This window comes from Monodelphis domestica, chromosome 7 (genome assembly GCF_027887165.1).
Source record: "Monodelphis domestica isolate mMonDom1 chromosome 7, mMonDom1.pri, whole genome shotgun sequence".
NCBI lineage: Eukaryota > Metazoa > Chordata > Mammalia > Didelphimorphia > Didelphidae > Monodelphis > Monodelphis domestica.
Window position 1 is genome coordinate 221,290,833 of NC_077233.1, and position 14,911 is coordinate 221,305,743.

Consider the following 14,911-nt stretch of genomic DNA (forward strand, 5'->3'; position numbering starts at 1 on the left):
TTCTGTAAAAAGAGACTTTTTGCTCAAGCCTTGTCAAACTAGGGGGGAAACCTCCATAGGATTATAGAATATTATATCAAGGACTTCTCCAGTTGGAATTCCCTGGCTTGAAATCTCAAGGGGTCATTTAATTGATGCTGTCCAAGCCAAGGCAAATAGCCTATGGGCAATGGTGCAACTTTCATATTTAGCTATAATTTGTACTATTTCTGTTATCTACTACCTCCTTTCCATCCCTCCTTATCAGTTCTTTAGTTTGGGTTGATATTAAAAGATAAGATATGTTAATGCTATACAATACTATTCATATCTTTTTTTTTTAAACCTTTACCTTTTCTCTTAGAATCAATACTCTCATTGGTTACAAGACAGAAGAGGGGTAAGGGATAGGCAAAGGGGGTTAAGTGACTTGCCCAAGGTCACACAGCTGGGATGGGTCTGAAGTAAAATTTGAACCCAAGACCTCCCATCTCTGGGCCTGTCTCTCAATCCACTGAGCTACCTAGCTGGCCCCCTATTGATATCTTTTATGCATTTATGTGTTTCTAAGCTTTTTCTGTGTCATCTACTGGTCTTCATATGTCATCTGTGGCATATTCAAAACTTCCAAAATAATTCCATTGGGTTCCTTCCTTCCTTCCTTCCTTCCTTCCTTCCTTCCTTCCTTCCTTCCTTCCTTCCTTCCTTCCTTCCTTCCTTCCTTCCTTCCTTCCTTCCTTCCTTCCTTCCTTCCTTCCTTCCTTCCTTCCTTCCTTCCTTCCTTCCTTCCTTCCTTCCTTCCTTCCTTCCTTCCTTCTTTCCTTCCTTCCTCCCTTCTTTCCTTCCTCCCTTCCTCCCTCCCTCCCTCCCTCCCTCCCTCCCTCTCTCCCTCCCTCCCTTAATGATTCTGTCTGACTCCAGGACAAGAGAATACAAAAAAAAATCAGGTCTATTCCCCAAAACTGACTTTAAATCTACTTATTTGGAACTAACTGCCCTGTGAAAAACCTTTAGTAACAGCCTTCTAAACTAGGAGTCCAGGATCAGCTTTAAAAAAAATTGGCTTGAAAATTAAAAGGTGTGGGGTTCTTTTCTCCACACTGAAAAATGGCTATGGCAGGCTAGAAACACACATGTGGAGTGTAGAAAGGGATTGGTGCAGAAAGATTTTTATACATCACCCTCTGGGAAAAAAATGGCTGGGATTGGCAGGCTCTTGTGGCAAGTCTGGTCTCAGTAAGAGGAGGCTCCAAGCTGGGTGGAGAGTGGTGAGGAATGCTGGCTGAGCATATGGACAGGAGAAACAGCAGGCAGGGGCAGGCAGCAAGGTGGGGTGGGGCAGGAGCTTAGGCACACCCCGCCACCAGACCTCTTGGTGGGCAGTGACTGGGCAAACTTATTATCTATATAAGTCTATCTGCTCAAAAGTTTTTGAGAATTCGTAATCGCTTTGTGGTAAGCCAAAATATGGATTTTAACATTAATCATCAATAACTAAATATTATATATTATAAAGTTTTATTAATAATAATTAAAGCAAAAGAACTGCCTGACTTCAGCTTGGGTGCAGGTTTAAAAAAGAGAGAGGGAGGAGTTACAGCCACTTAAATACAATCAGGCAAAAACTAGGCACACAGAAAAATGGAATTTTGGGAAATTCTAAGGGACTTCTGGGGGATAAAGTCCAAAGGCTCAAAATCTCCATTTATAATATATATATGTATATTTAACCTGTAATATACATATATATATGGAGTAAGTAGATGGTTCAGCAAATAGAGTGCCAGCCTGAATTTGGGAAGACTTTAGTTCAAATCCAACTTCTGACAGTTATTAATTATATGACCCTGGGTTAGTCGCATAACTGTTTGCTTCAGTTTCCTCATCTGGAATAGGAACTAGAGAAAAAATGACAAACCACTCTAAAATTTAAGTCAAGCAAACTCCAAAAGGGGTCACAAAGAGTCTGACATGATTAAAATGATTAAACAACAAATATTAAACAACAAATAAACAACAAATGGGGGGGGGGTGCGCGCGCACGCGCGCGTGCCCACAAACCACAGACCCAGAGTGGTTTTCCCTGGAAGCTAGTGGTTTAACTAAACTAAATTACTTCAGGCAGAGCCTACACATTGTCATCATCATCATTATTACTCTCATCATCATCACCATCTGATCCTGTGCTGCAGTATTCTTTTTTCTTTCTTCTTTTAAAAAAATCATTTATTTAATTAATTTAGAATATTTTTTCATGATTACATGATTCATGTTCTTTCCTTCCCCTCTTCCTTCTCCCCTCCCAGAGCTGATGAGCAATTTCACTGGGTTTTATACGTATCATTGTTCAAAACCCATTTCCATATTATTGCTTTTTGTACTGAGGTGATCATTCAAAGTCAGCATCCCCAATCATATCCCCATCAAACCCTGTGATCAAGCATATGTTTTTCTTCTGCATTTATGTTTCCACAGTTCTTCCTCTGGATGTGGATAGTGTTCTTTCTCGTAGATCCCTCAGAATTGTCCTGGATCATTGCATTACTGCTAATAGAGAAGTCCATTCCATTGGATTATGCCATAATGTATCAGTCTCTGTGTACAATGATCTACTGGTTCTTCTCATTTCACTCTGCATTAGTTCATGGAGGTCTTTCATGAACTCTTTCTGAAATCATCCTCTTCATTTCTTACAGCACAATAGTATTCCATCACTATTGCATACCACAATTTGTTTAACCATTCCCCAATTGGTGGACACCCCCTCAATTTCCAATTCTTTGCTACCACAGAAAGGGACTATAAATATTTTTGTTCAAATAGGTCCATCCCCATTTTGGCCTTCTTACACTTGATGCAGCCTTCTTGGTGATTCTCAACAAATAACCTCCATTTCTCTCTTCCATCTTGACTCTGTTCCTTTTCCTTTGCTCTCATCTAAACTCTTACCTTCTGTCTTAGCATCACTTCCAAGGGAGAAGAGCAGTAAAGACTAGGCATTGGGGGTTAAGTGACTTGCCCGGGGTCACACAGCTAGGAAGTGTCTGAGGTCATATTTGAACCCAGGACCTCCGATCTTTGGGTCTGGCTCTCAATCCACTGAGCCACCTAGTTGCTCCCTGTACATATGTTCTAAACATCATATAACAGACATTTTACATATGTGTGCCAAAGTTAAATATACATACACAAAAATATAAGAGCATAAAATTTTAGTGTAGGAGATACTTTAGAAATCACCTCATTTACCCTCCTCTTGTTTATTATCAACTAGCATATATTAAGTTTCTATGATTCACTAGGCACTGCCATAAAGAAAGTTAAAAACATAGTCTCTATTCCTTAAGGAGAAGAGACAGAGACGACAATATGTAAATAATTACAAACAAACAAGACCTATTAGTGTAAATTGGAGGTAGGGGGAAGGTATTGGTATTGACCGGGAAAGGCCTCTTGTAGAAAGGAGAATTTGAATTTAGGCTTGAAAGAGGCCAGGAGGAAGAAGTGAGAAGGGAGAATTCTAAGCATGTGGGAGGACCTCTGAAAAGAAACATAAGGGGTAGCTCAGTGGTTAATACACACACAGTACTGCTTTCAAGATGGAAGATAAATGTTGTAAATAATAATAATAATAACCTTTTACTGGGGGCAGCTGGGTGGCTCGGTGGATTGAGACACAAGCCTGGACAACTCTTGCCACTCTTCTGCCTTGGAAATAATACACAGTATTGATTCTAAGATGGAAGGTAAAGCTTTAAAAAAACACATATATACATGTTTTATAAATTTTATTATTTAATAATAATAAAAATTTAAATTCACTTATTACATTTTTTGCTTTATAAAAACCCAATGAGTAATATGAAACAGATTCAGTTTTGGACATTTTTTTGGACAGCTTTGAACATCAGATTATTTCAGTGTTAAAAATGCCTGATATACCATTTTGAAAGTCATGAGAAAGTACAAATTCTTCTTGATGGTTTAAAAAAAACAAAAAACTTCAACTTCAACTTTTTAAACAGCCAAGATATGTCACTTAAAAATAGACATATTCAGGGAAGGAAATGCTTTATATGGTTTTTATCCATTCATTTGATTGTGATTTAGGAATATTTTAAGGTTTCTAGTATAGTTTCCGACTATATTACCTTGCAGTTGTTTCCATAGTTGTGGATGAAGTTGATTACAGGTGTATATGTAATAAAATGTTTCTGGCATCATGAAATCACGGGGTGGGAAGAGACCTAAAAAATTATCTGGTCCAGTTCTCTCTGTAGATCAGGAAGCTGAAACTCAGGGAAGTTATATATCTTGCCCAAGGTCACACAGAAAGAGGATATCTCTATTTCTCCTCATTCTAATATCTGCGCTTTCCTATTATAGCATGCCGAAAATAAGATCTGTCCAACTGAATCATTTCAAATACATGGGGTGCTCACTTTTTAAAGTAAAATGTTCTTGTTAAAAAAGAGAGCCTTTTCTCTTTTTTCATCATTATTATTATTGATTGCATAATAACCTCATAATTATCAGTTCCCTTTTTTTAAACCCTTCCCTTCCATCTTAGAATCAATACTATGTATTGGTTCCAAGGCAGAAGAGCAGTTAGGGTTAGGCAATTGGGGGTTAAGTGACTAGTTCAGGGTCACCCACCTAGGAAGAGTTTGAGGCCAGATTTGAACCCAGGATGTCCCATTTCTGAACTGTCTAGCTATTGCCATTATTAGTTTTGTAGAACCTTCTGGAAGAGATTCATAATTACTCAAAAGAATTTAGCCTGACCATCTACACAGGAAAAATCAAGTAGATAACAAATATCCATTTTTTAGATTGTGGCTTGCATTTGGTTGGACTCTGACCATCAGAATGTGTATGTATGTGCACACTCTTAAAATATGCATATACAATATATATATAGAAAATATAGTATACATGCATATTATGCACAGACATGTATATGCCTAGACACATGTATCCTTTCTACATTGTGACTTTTTCCCTTTGTGTTTTTTATATTTTGCAGGTTGGCATAAATTAAATGGGAATTTTAGGGGTAATCACAGATGACATGTGAAGGCTAACATATGATACAGAAAAAGTTTAGACACTTAGAAATGCATTAAATATATGTATAGCATTGTATAATATCAACATTTTATCTTTTAATACTATAAGTATACACAATTTCTTTTACTGTAGTCACCTGATTTAAAAAAAAAAAAACAGAAAAATTCAGACTTCTGTAGTATGAAGGGAGGGCCAAAGAATTTTATATGGATTTTCCAGATTGTGGAAGTGCCAAGCCCCTAATACCTGCCATTTGGAATGGACAGCTCTGTGTGTGTGTGTGTGTGTGTGTGTGTGTGTATGCGTGTGTGTATGTGTATGAAAGAGAGAGAGAGAGAGAGAGAGTTGGACCCAGAGTTGAACAAGGAAAGTGGATAAGTAGGTTGGGTTGTCTTCAGGAAATTTCAAATCATTTTTAATGACCCCAAGCTTCTACTGAAAACAAAGACCCATCTTTTTAATACTAGTATTCTTCCAGTGTTGCAACAAGATGTGGAATTAATTCACATAATCATACTCTGGGCAGAGAAGTTGAATGATGTATTTTTAAGAATAGGAGTCAAATACATTATTCACATAATATGTGATAGGAAGAGAAGATGGCTGACTGGTTAAGTAGTAGGGATGTAGTAAGGGATGACGGTCATCTACCAGAATGTTCCACTGATATACTTTTGATGTTGTGGAAACCAGCTAAGGCCTCCAGTGTGTTGGCTGTGTGTCCTGAGGCAAACTTGTGGAAGGAAAAGAGTGACCTGGGCTGCATCATTGGAAGGAACAACTGAATCAGTGCCATCACCCATTTGTATCTTCATGTTTAAAAGTTTGAATGTAGAAACACAGAAGAAAAACAACTGCTTGATCACATGGGTCAATGGGATATGATTGGGGTTATAAACCATAGATGATCACCCTAGTGCAAATATCAATAATATGAAAATAGGTCTTGACCAATGACACATGTAAAACCCAGTGGAATTGTGTGTTGGCTATGGGAGTGGGTTGGGGAGAGGGGAGGGAAAGAATATGATTTTTTGTAATCCTGGAAAAATACTCTAAATTAATCAATTAAATAAAATTTTAAAAAAAGAAAAAGAAAACCAAACAAAAAAAGTTTGAATGTAAATCCTTTAAAGTTTACCTTAAAATAAAGGACACCTGTATCTCTCTTAAGGAGCTAGCAAGAAATCGTGTGTGCCTTCAGAAAACTGAAGAAAGAATATAGAATTCCAGATCATTTTCCTCCTCCTTATTAGCTTAAAGACATTGGGGAAGTCATTTGAGTCTTTTTACTTCAGCTTCCCCAACTGTAAAATAGACAAAGTAATACTTCCCCAACAAAATAGGATTGTTGTAAGAATCAGATGAGATAATATCTGTGCAGAGCACTTAGCATAGTGCCTGGTACATTGTACGTATTATATCAATATTCCCTCCCCTCTTTTCTTCTTCCTCTTTATTCTCCTCAATCTTTTCTTCTTCCTCTTCATTATAATCACCATAAGCTTATAAAGCCCCTTCTTCTTTGTAGCCTGGTGAGATAGACAGTGCAAATATTATTAATCCTAGTTTTTATATGAGGAAGCTGAGACTCAAAGTCAAATACTGTGCCTATCCATCGTCACTCAGCTATTACATATTCTAGCCAGGCTTTGAACCAAGGTTCCCTGATTCCCCTTTTTGCAATGTGTTCTGCTGCTTGTCCAGGAACAACCTTGTGGATATAGTCAGTTCTATATAATTTGTCTATATATAACTTTATATAGTCAAAGTTGGAGGAGAATTATAGATGACAAAAATTTAAATTATTTTTCATTGTATTAATTGTTCGTACTTGGTTTGCACATGTTGTCAGAGAGAGACTCTCAAATGTTCATGTGTTTACACTCTCTTCTTTTCATTCCTGACCCAGTAGTCCTATTTTCTGAGGCCAACAGTGTAGGGAGGGAAGACATGGAATTTTGGATGGCAGCTCCAATGATGAATCATGAAAGGCAATGATCCATGAATATTTGACATGCTTCTAACTGTTGAAATTTAACAAATGGCAAGGAGCCTTAAGTGGAGAGAATATTCTCAGCTTTGTTAGAGACTTATGTCCTAAATTTCCTCTCTCTAGCTCTCAGTGACTTTCATACCACTGATTCAAAGTGTTTGTTGGTTAATCATCTTTTAAGTTCAATAGCATGGCATAGTAGACTGAGAACCAGCATCAGGTAGCCCCAGCTCTGACACATACTATTTTTGTGACCCCAGGCAAGGCACTTTAACCTCTCAGTATCAGAGATCAGTATCTCTTAAGACTTAAGGGGTATAGTAGTTGATGACCTGCACTGGTGGTTAGGAGTTCCTTGTTCCAATATTTGTCCTGTTTAAAAAAAAAAGATTTTCACCAATAAGAAATGATTATTGTCACTTGTCAATGCAAACCACAATTTATTTAAGGTGAGTAGGAAATAGTGCTGATATCATTCATTTAACTACCTGTGTACCTCATAGAATTATGCAACAATGGGCTTGGGAACTGAATTCTATCTCCTTGTGGAAAGGCAAGATGATGGAAAAATGCTAATGGGCCAGCACATTTTCTGAGTTGTCTTGATTCTCCAGTTGCCTATTAATGGGACATTTTTGTCCCGTAGACATCTTAAACTCAACATATCCAAAAACAGAATTAATCACTCCCCTATCACCCTCCCCTTTGCCTAAGTTCCTTATTACTGTTGAATGTATCCACCATCTTCCTAGTCTGCTATCAAACTTGTTATCAAACTTGAGTCCTCACACTATACCCTACTCTCCATATCCAATCAATTGCCAGGGCCCGTTCATTTTATCTTCATAGTATCTCTTGTATGTGGCCCCTTCTCTCATCTGGCACTGCTATCATCTCATGCCTAGACTATTGTAATAGCCTGTTGGTTGGTGGGTGTGCCTGCCCCAAGGTTCTCTAAACTCCAAACCATCTTCCATTCAGCTGTTTATTGATCTTCTCAAAGTGCTGGTCTGATTGTGTCACCTTGCTACTCAGCTCCAGTGGTACTCTTTACATTCAGGATAGGATATAAAATCTTCAGTTAGGCATTCAAAGCCCTTCATAACCTATCCATCACCTTCAGTCTTCTTACCCCCAGCCCTCCCCCCCCCCCCCCCAATCCTACAGTGCTCTGCAGGTGAGTGATGCTGCCCTTCTTGATGTTCCTCAAAAAGAGATGCCAAGTATTTTCACTGGTGACTCCCATGCCTGGAATGCTAAATCTCCTCATCTATACCTTCTGGCTTTCTTAGCATTCTTCAATTCCTGGTAAAAGTCCTGTCATTTACAGGAAGCTTTTCCCTTAATTCTAGTGCCTTTCTTCTGTTGATGATTTCCACTTTATCCTGGATGTAGCTTCCTTTTTAGATCAGTCTGCCATTCAATCTCTGCCTAGTTGTTTGCCTACTCCATCCTCAATTAGACTGTGGGCTCCTTGAGAGCAAGGCTGTCTTTAACTTTCTTTGATCTCCAGCACTTAACACAGGGTAATAAATGTTTATTGATTGACTACATGGTCTGTTTCAGATAGTGATAAGAGCCTTATAAGCCAAGATTGAACTGAGATTGGGTAGGATGAATGAGAAGGGCCCTCAGGAGAACTATTAGTAGAGGGCTGACTTCAACAGAGATGTCTTCAAAGAAAGGAATTGCTTATTTGCAAGACTTTCTTCCTAATGTGAGGCAGCATAGTATAGTAGAAAATTCACCTGAGTTCAGTAGAAAGAATGGGGTTAAAATTCCATTTTTACTCTGTTATCTGTATGAGCTTGAACAGTCTACTCTGGGATACTTGGAGGGGGTTGATTTAGATAACATCCAATAATTCTTGCTCTAAATCTGACCCTTGGAGGGTGTATTTTAGAGGAAAATACTCTTTAAAAAAACAAAAAATCCTTTTTATTTATATCTCTTGTTTTTACATGTAAATTTCCCCTTGTCCCTTCATTTCCTCCCTTCCAGGTCATCCTTTATAACAAAGAATTTCTTTAAAAGAAAAAAAAATCAGAAGAGAAAAAATAGCCACAAAACAAATCAATACATTGAAAAGATCTGACCATAAATCCAGTATTCTATACTCAAAGACACCCTTTCTCCCACCTCTGCACAGGAATGTAAGGTTGTATATGAAGGGGAATGTTGTATATCTCTTCTTTGGGGCCAAGCTTGTTCTTTGTAATTTTGCAGCATTCATTTTTGATGATTTGGAGCTGTTCCATTTAAATTGTTTTATGTTGTTTTTCTTTGTTCTTCTCTTTGCATCAGTTCAGGCAAATCTTTCCATATTTTTCTATTCATCATATTCATAGGTTTTTACACCGGAGCATACTATTCCATTATATTAATTTTGTTTATCTAACACCACAATTTGTACCTACATTCCCCAGTTGTTTGGCATGTTTATTTCCAAAATATATTTTATTTCTGAAAAATATTCTCTTGCCTCAGCATCAGGCCATCTTCAATCTATCTCATGTATTGCTTAATGTTGAAACAGTATGTCCTATATGAATACAATGCTTGTTGGACAAGGCTACGTGCTATTAAGTAAATATTTATTTTGGATCAGAATGATTTAAGCCTATCTTGCTTGCTTCAGAACCACCCAGGATATCAATCTCTGCCAACTACAGTGGGAATCTCTAATTATGACCATTTGTTCTGCCAAGCCTGGGAACAAGTGGGCTTAGTTGAAGGGCGTTCTGGCAGCAACACCAGTGAATTTCCTTCCGTTTGTGCTCAGCACTTAAAACTAAACCCTGTTTTAACTGGTGTTGGGCGTTTATCAGAGCAGTGGCAGGCTCTCTGTTTTGTGGTAAGAAACAATTAGCCTCTAATTACCATCTTTGAAGATTTCTTCTGTGTGTATTCAGAAATCAGCAAGCATTTACATGGTAAATAAAATGCTTGAAACTATCATTGCTTCTCTTAGACTGGTTTATTAAGGATGATAGATCGAAATTTTATCCTTTAGCTTTTTCCATCATGAAAAGGACTCTTTAAAAGAAATTTATTTTTTACAGATAACTTTTGTATTTGTCTCATCCTCTTTGAATATAGTCCTTTCCCCGTCCACTGAGTCATCTCTGATGATAGATTTAAAAAGAAGCAGAAAAAAAGCAAAAATGTCAACAATACTGACCAACACATTCACCTTTTCTAGCAGCATATCTAATATTTGACACCCATGGTCCCTCACATGTCCAAAGAGGGGAGAGTGAGTGGTGTGTTTTCTCACTTCTTCTCCCACGCTAAGCTTGGTCTTTATAATTACACAACATTCAGTTCATGAAAAGGAATTTTAAAAGGGTGGGAGTGCTATGCACTCTTATTCAACATTATGTCCTTGCTTCCTCTCATTAACATTAAAAGCAAATCCACATTTACTTGCTCATATGAGTATTTTATAGCTGTCATAAAAGACCAATCCAACTGGTATTGGTCATACTGATTTCTTAGACAGACTGACTCCCCTTGATGGTTGCTAAGAACTCTCCTGATGTCAGCTATGTTTCTTCCACATCTGAGACCTTATAATGGCAACTGAAACTTGCTTGCAATGGGTCTTTTCCTTCAGAGATACAGGATCCAGTTTTTGTGCCTTAAATCCTAGCCCAAGGGGATAGACACGGTTATTAATATATGTAATGATAGATGGAACAGCATGTGATGATAAAATGGAAATCAAGAGACCCAGGTTCTAGTTCTGACTTCTCTGTGTAATTTTTAAAAAACCCTTACCTTCCATCTTAGAATCAATAGTGTATATTGGTTCCAAGGCAGAAGCAGTAAGGGTTAAGTAGCTTCCCCAGGGTCCTACAGCTAGGAAGTGTCTGGGGCCAGACTTGAACCCAGGACCTTCCATTCCTAGGCCTGGCTCTCAATCCTCTGAGCCGCTGCCTCCCCCCCCCCCCCAGCTGCCTCCTTCTGTGTAATCTTAAATTGCTTAATTTCTCTGGGCCTCAGTTTCCTCATCTATAAAACAAGTGGTCAAGATTAAATAGTCCTGATGAAACTCATTGCTATGGGACGTGATATTTTCAGCACATCTTACTTAAAACTATAGAAGTACACACTGACTTTCTCATTTAGTCTCACTTTAATTTTAATGACAGCGATTTGAGAAGGATGTCTATATTGGCTTCTCAGTGTGGGCACCAGTGGAAATGTGACTGAGACTTCATTGGGATTCTTAGTTCACACTTCACTCCCCCAGTTTGTCTGTAGTCCTTGTGACCACTTGCGAGGACAGACTATAACACAGAGGATACCCTGGACATCTTTGAGCCTGGATTATCTTAATTTGGGCCTTTCCTTCAGATTGGTTACAGTTGTCTGTAGCAATATATTGCCTCATTTTTCTTTCCTTGAGAGAACACTAGTTAAAATAGGATTTTGTTATAAGTGCTGGGTTTAGTTGTAAATGCTGAGTACAAACAGAAGGAAATTTAGTAGTATAGCTGCCAAAATGCCTGTCAGCATTTATTAACCCTGTAATTCCTTCCATACTTCTCCAAATTCTTCAGAGTCAGTCTCTCATGACATAGTAATATTCTCTTACATTTCTTATGCCACAATTTTGTTTAGCTATTCCTTAGTTGGTGGTCATCTACTTGGTGTTTTGTTTTTTGCTACCATAAAAGTTTTGATTAGGATTTAGGCCTAGCAGCCAGACATCTGTGACAAAGTCACTTTTTTGTTCAATTCCAAATGGTTTTACAGCGTAGTTGAACCAACAAGAAGCTTGATCAACAGCAGCAAGCTTTTGACGTATATTTAATAATAATTTGTGATAGACATGCCTTGAAGATAGAAGATGCCCAGAAAATTGGGGTCTCCAACTACTTTAGGACTTCAATATCCTTGGAATTACAAGCCCTATAGCTGCTCAGAGATGCCCCTTTGAAGGCATCCAAGAATGAATAGAGGTTTTTTGGAAAGGAGTACCAGGTATGGTAGGAAACAAAGTTAGAGATAAGAGGGACCAACAGACATTTAGTCCAGCCCTCTTATCTTATAGAGGAGGGAGTTGAGAATTAAGCAACTTGCCTAGTGTCTTAGCATTTACTGTACAGTTAGCAGATTCTTAGATTCTTTCTCCAACTAAATGAAAGCTTAAAGAACTAGTCATATAATATCAAGTTAGAATTTAACTGATTGAATTAAAATAGATACATTATTTCCTAAGATGTTGCTGAGCAATAAACTTAGAGACTTAAAGGTCTTTTTATTGATGTTATTGTTTTGCTTTAGCTTCGCATTTGCTTATGAATCCCATTATGAGGGATAAAATCAATCAATCATTATTTATTAACTGCCTACAACGTGGCAGTTATCATGCAAGGGAAAGAGTAAACTTCTGAAGTTTTTGGCTACATTTGTTAAATTTCAAAATTCTTGTACAAAGTTCAGGTCCTTTAGGACATAAGTTTTAAATTACCATCCTTGAAAGTCTTGCTATTTCTCTGTTCCTAGGATATGTTGTTGTATTTTGTTCTTTTATTTGATACATATTTGATACTTGCTGTGATCACAAGGTAGATATTTTACTTATAATTTTTAAAATGCCAGTGCAGATCAAGATGTAAACAGTATAGAGAACAAATGGGAGTGTGCGCTTTTCTTTGAATTTTGACAAGTAAAAAAAAATGAGCTGTGGAAATTAAGATCTTTGTAAGGGATCCATCCTCCTTCCCTTTTGGTGGAAGAAGAGCTCCCAAACAAGACCAAAAAAAAAATTGGTGCTTCTTACTTCCTCTTCAAACTTTTCCCCCTCTTGGTATCTCACTTGTCCCATCTACCACCCTACTTTTCCAATTTGAGGGAAATGATTTAATTAAACAAGTTAGCAATAAGGTGTTAATGACTAAAAGGCAAAAACAGTCTACCAAAGAGGATTTTCTTTACTCTGTATTTTTTTTTTTCAAGGAGCTTCTAATGGTTGGATTTCAGATGCCACAAGTCAGGGTGGTATAAGAGAAACTTGGATTTAATAACAAGCTCTGCTACTTAATTATTTCCATGATTTTGGGAAAGATATTTTTGCTACTTTAGATTTCAAGTTTCCTTATTTGTAAAATGAGAGAATTGGACTAACTACTAAGATCTGCTTCCTATGAGTAAGACTTTATTGATGGTTATTGGAAGAGGTAAGATGTATTTCCCAAAGTTCTTCCAACTATAGCAATCTTTCTCCTAGATATATCAGTAGGGAGGCAGGCCTTGTTTATGGCAATAGGATACCTAGAAGTCATTCATTATCTTGATGTTTTGAGTTATCCAAATACTCAGGGAGTAATATGAGGTGTAATTATTTCTAATATATTGAATTATTTCTATTTCCCAGTTTGAATTGAGGCTCAGATCTGTCCCTTGGACTTTCTTCCCATCTCTGTGATGAACACATTCTGAAATGTTCTGATCTTAGTCCTCTTCATTTCTTGATACATTCTTTTCCTGGCAGATATTCTCCACTTCAGTTTAACTTTACATGTAGATTATATTCAAATCCATAGATCCATTCAGTTTATTTCTTTCCCAAACTAGATCTTTCTCCTGACTTCTCAGGTTCTGTTAATGGTACCAAGCTAAAACTTCAGAGATCTTTCTTTCCTTTTCCATTTTTCTGCTTGCAATCAGTCTCCAAGGGCAGTCATGTCCCTACCTTTATCCCACACTGTATTGCTTCATGCTTAGTCTATTTTGATAGCCTTCTAGTGGTTATTTTGGCATTCCCCTACCTCCTAATAACCTCCATTGTCTACTACCTTCAGTTACCCACTATATCACCATGAAACTTCATCTTCCTAGAGCACCATTAGATTATCACCTCTGCTAAAATCTTTGGTGTCTCCACACTGCCTAACTTGATAACTAGTCTCCAGTTTATATTTCCAGCCTTATCTTTGACAATTCCTTTACTTTGAAATTTTAACTATTTTTTATGTCTTGGACTCCCTTTGGCAATATGGTGAAGCTTATGGGTCTCTTCTTAGAATAGCATTTAAAAAAACCCAACAACTTTTACCTTGCATCTTAGATCAAAACCGTGTATTGATTTCAAGGCAGGAGAGGGGTAAGGGATAGGTGATTAGGATTAAGTGACTTGCCCAGGGTCACACATTTAGGACATGTTTGAGGTTAGATTTGACCCCAGGACCTCTCATCTCCAGTTATAGCTTTCTATTTACTGAACCACTTAGCTACCCTCAACAATAGTACTTTTAAGTGTACAAATCTAAAAAGTAGGATTTCAAAGGAAATAAATGACATTGGAATGCAATTATTAAAATAGTTTAACAAACAAGTTCACCAACCTCAGGTTAAAAACTCCTACCATATGTCACATGACCCCTGAACCCCTAAACAAATTTGTTTGTTTAACAAATATTTCATTCTTTTTCCTCCTCAATCTCCCCCTTCCCCAACTTTTTCATTTATGCAGTTTCCTTTTACTTCATGGAAAATATAGAAATCTATTTGTTTGTCTACTCCAGTATATTTGTAATGGTTTTACTTTTTCTTGATTTATCAATCACTTGGAAAAGGAAAGAGAATTTGGAATAGAAAATAAAACTGAATGAAAAAGAAAGAAAAAAATTCTTCTTCACACCTTTGTCATCATCTCTCCATGGTGAAATTCTCCTCCCTTTTTCAAAGTGCAACCTTTTCTTCCATCACTCTTTATCTGATCTTTTGGAATGAAAAGATTTTTCCTTGCACCTCATGGCAATTTGCATTGACATGCCATTCTCCACATTAATTGGAAACCCCCTGAGGCCAAGGACCGTGTTTGATTCACTTTTGAGCCTTTTACAAAATCTAGCA

The 14,911-nt window shown here is 37.4% G+C and overlaps 1 protein-coding gene across 1 annotated transcript in view; it reads left to right on the forward strand.

Moving 5' to 3' along the window:
* Positions 1-14,911, forward strand: part of C7H7orf50 (chromosome 7 C7orf50 homolog) — a 388,436-nt gene that overhangs the window by 86,192 nt on the left and 287,333 nt on the right. The window lies entirely within an intron of this gene.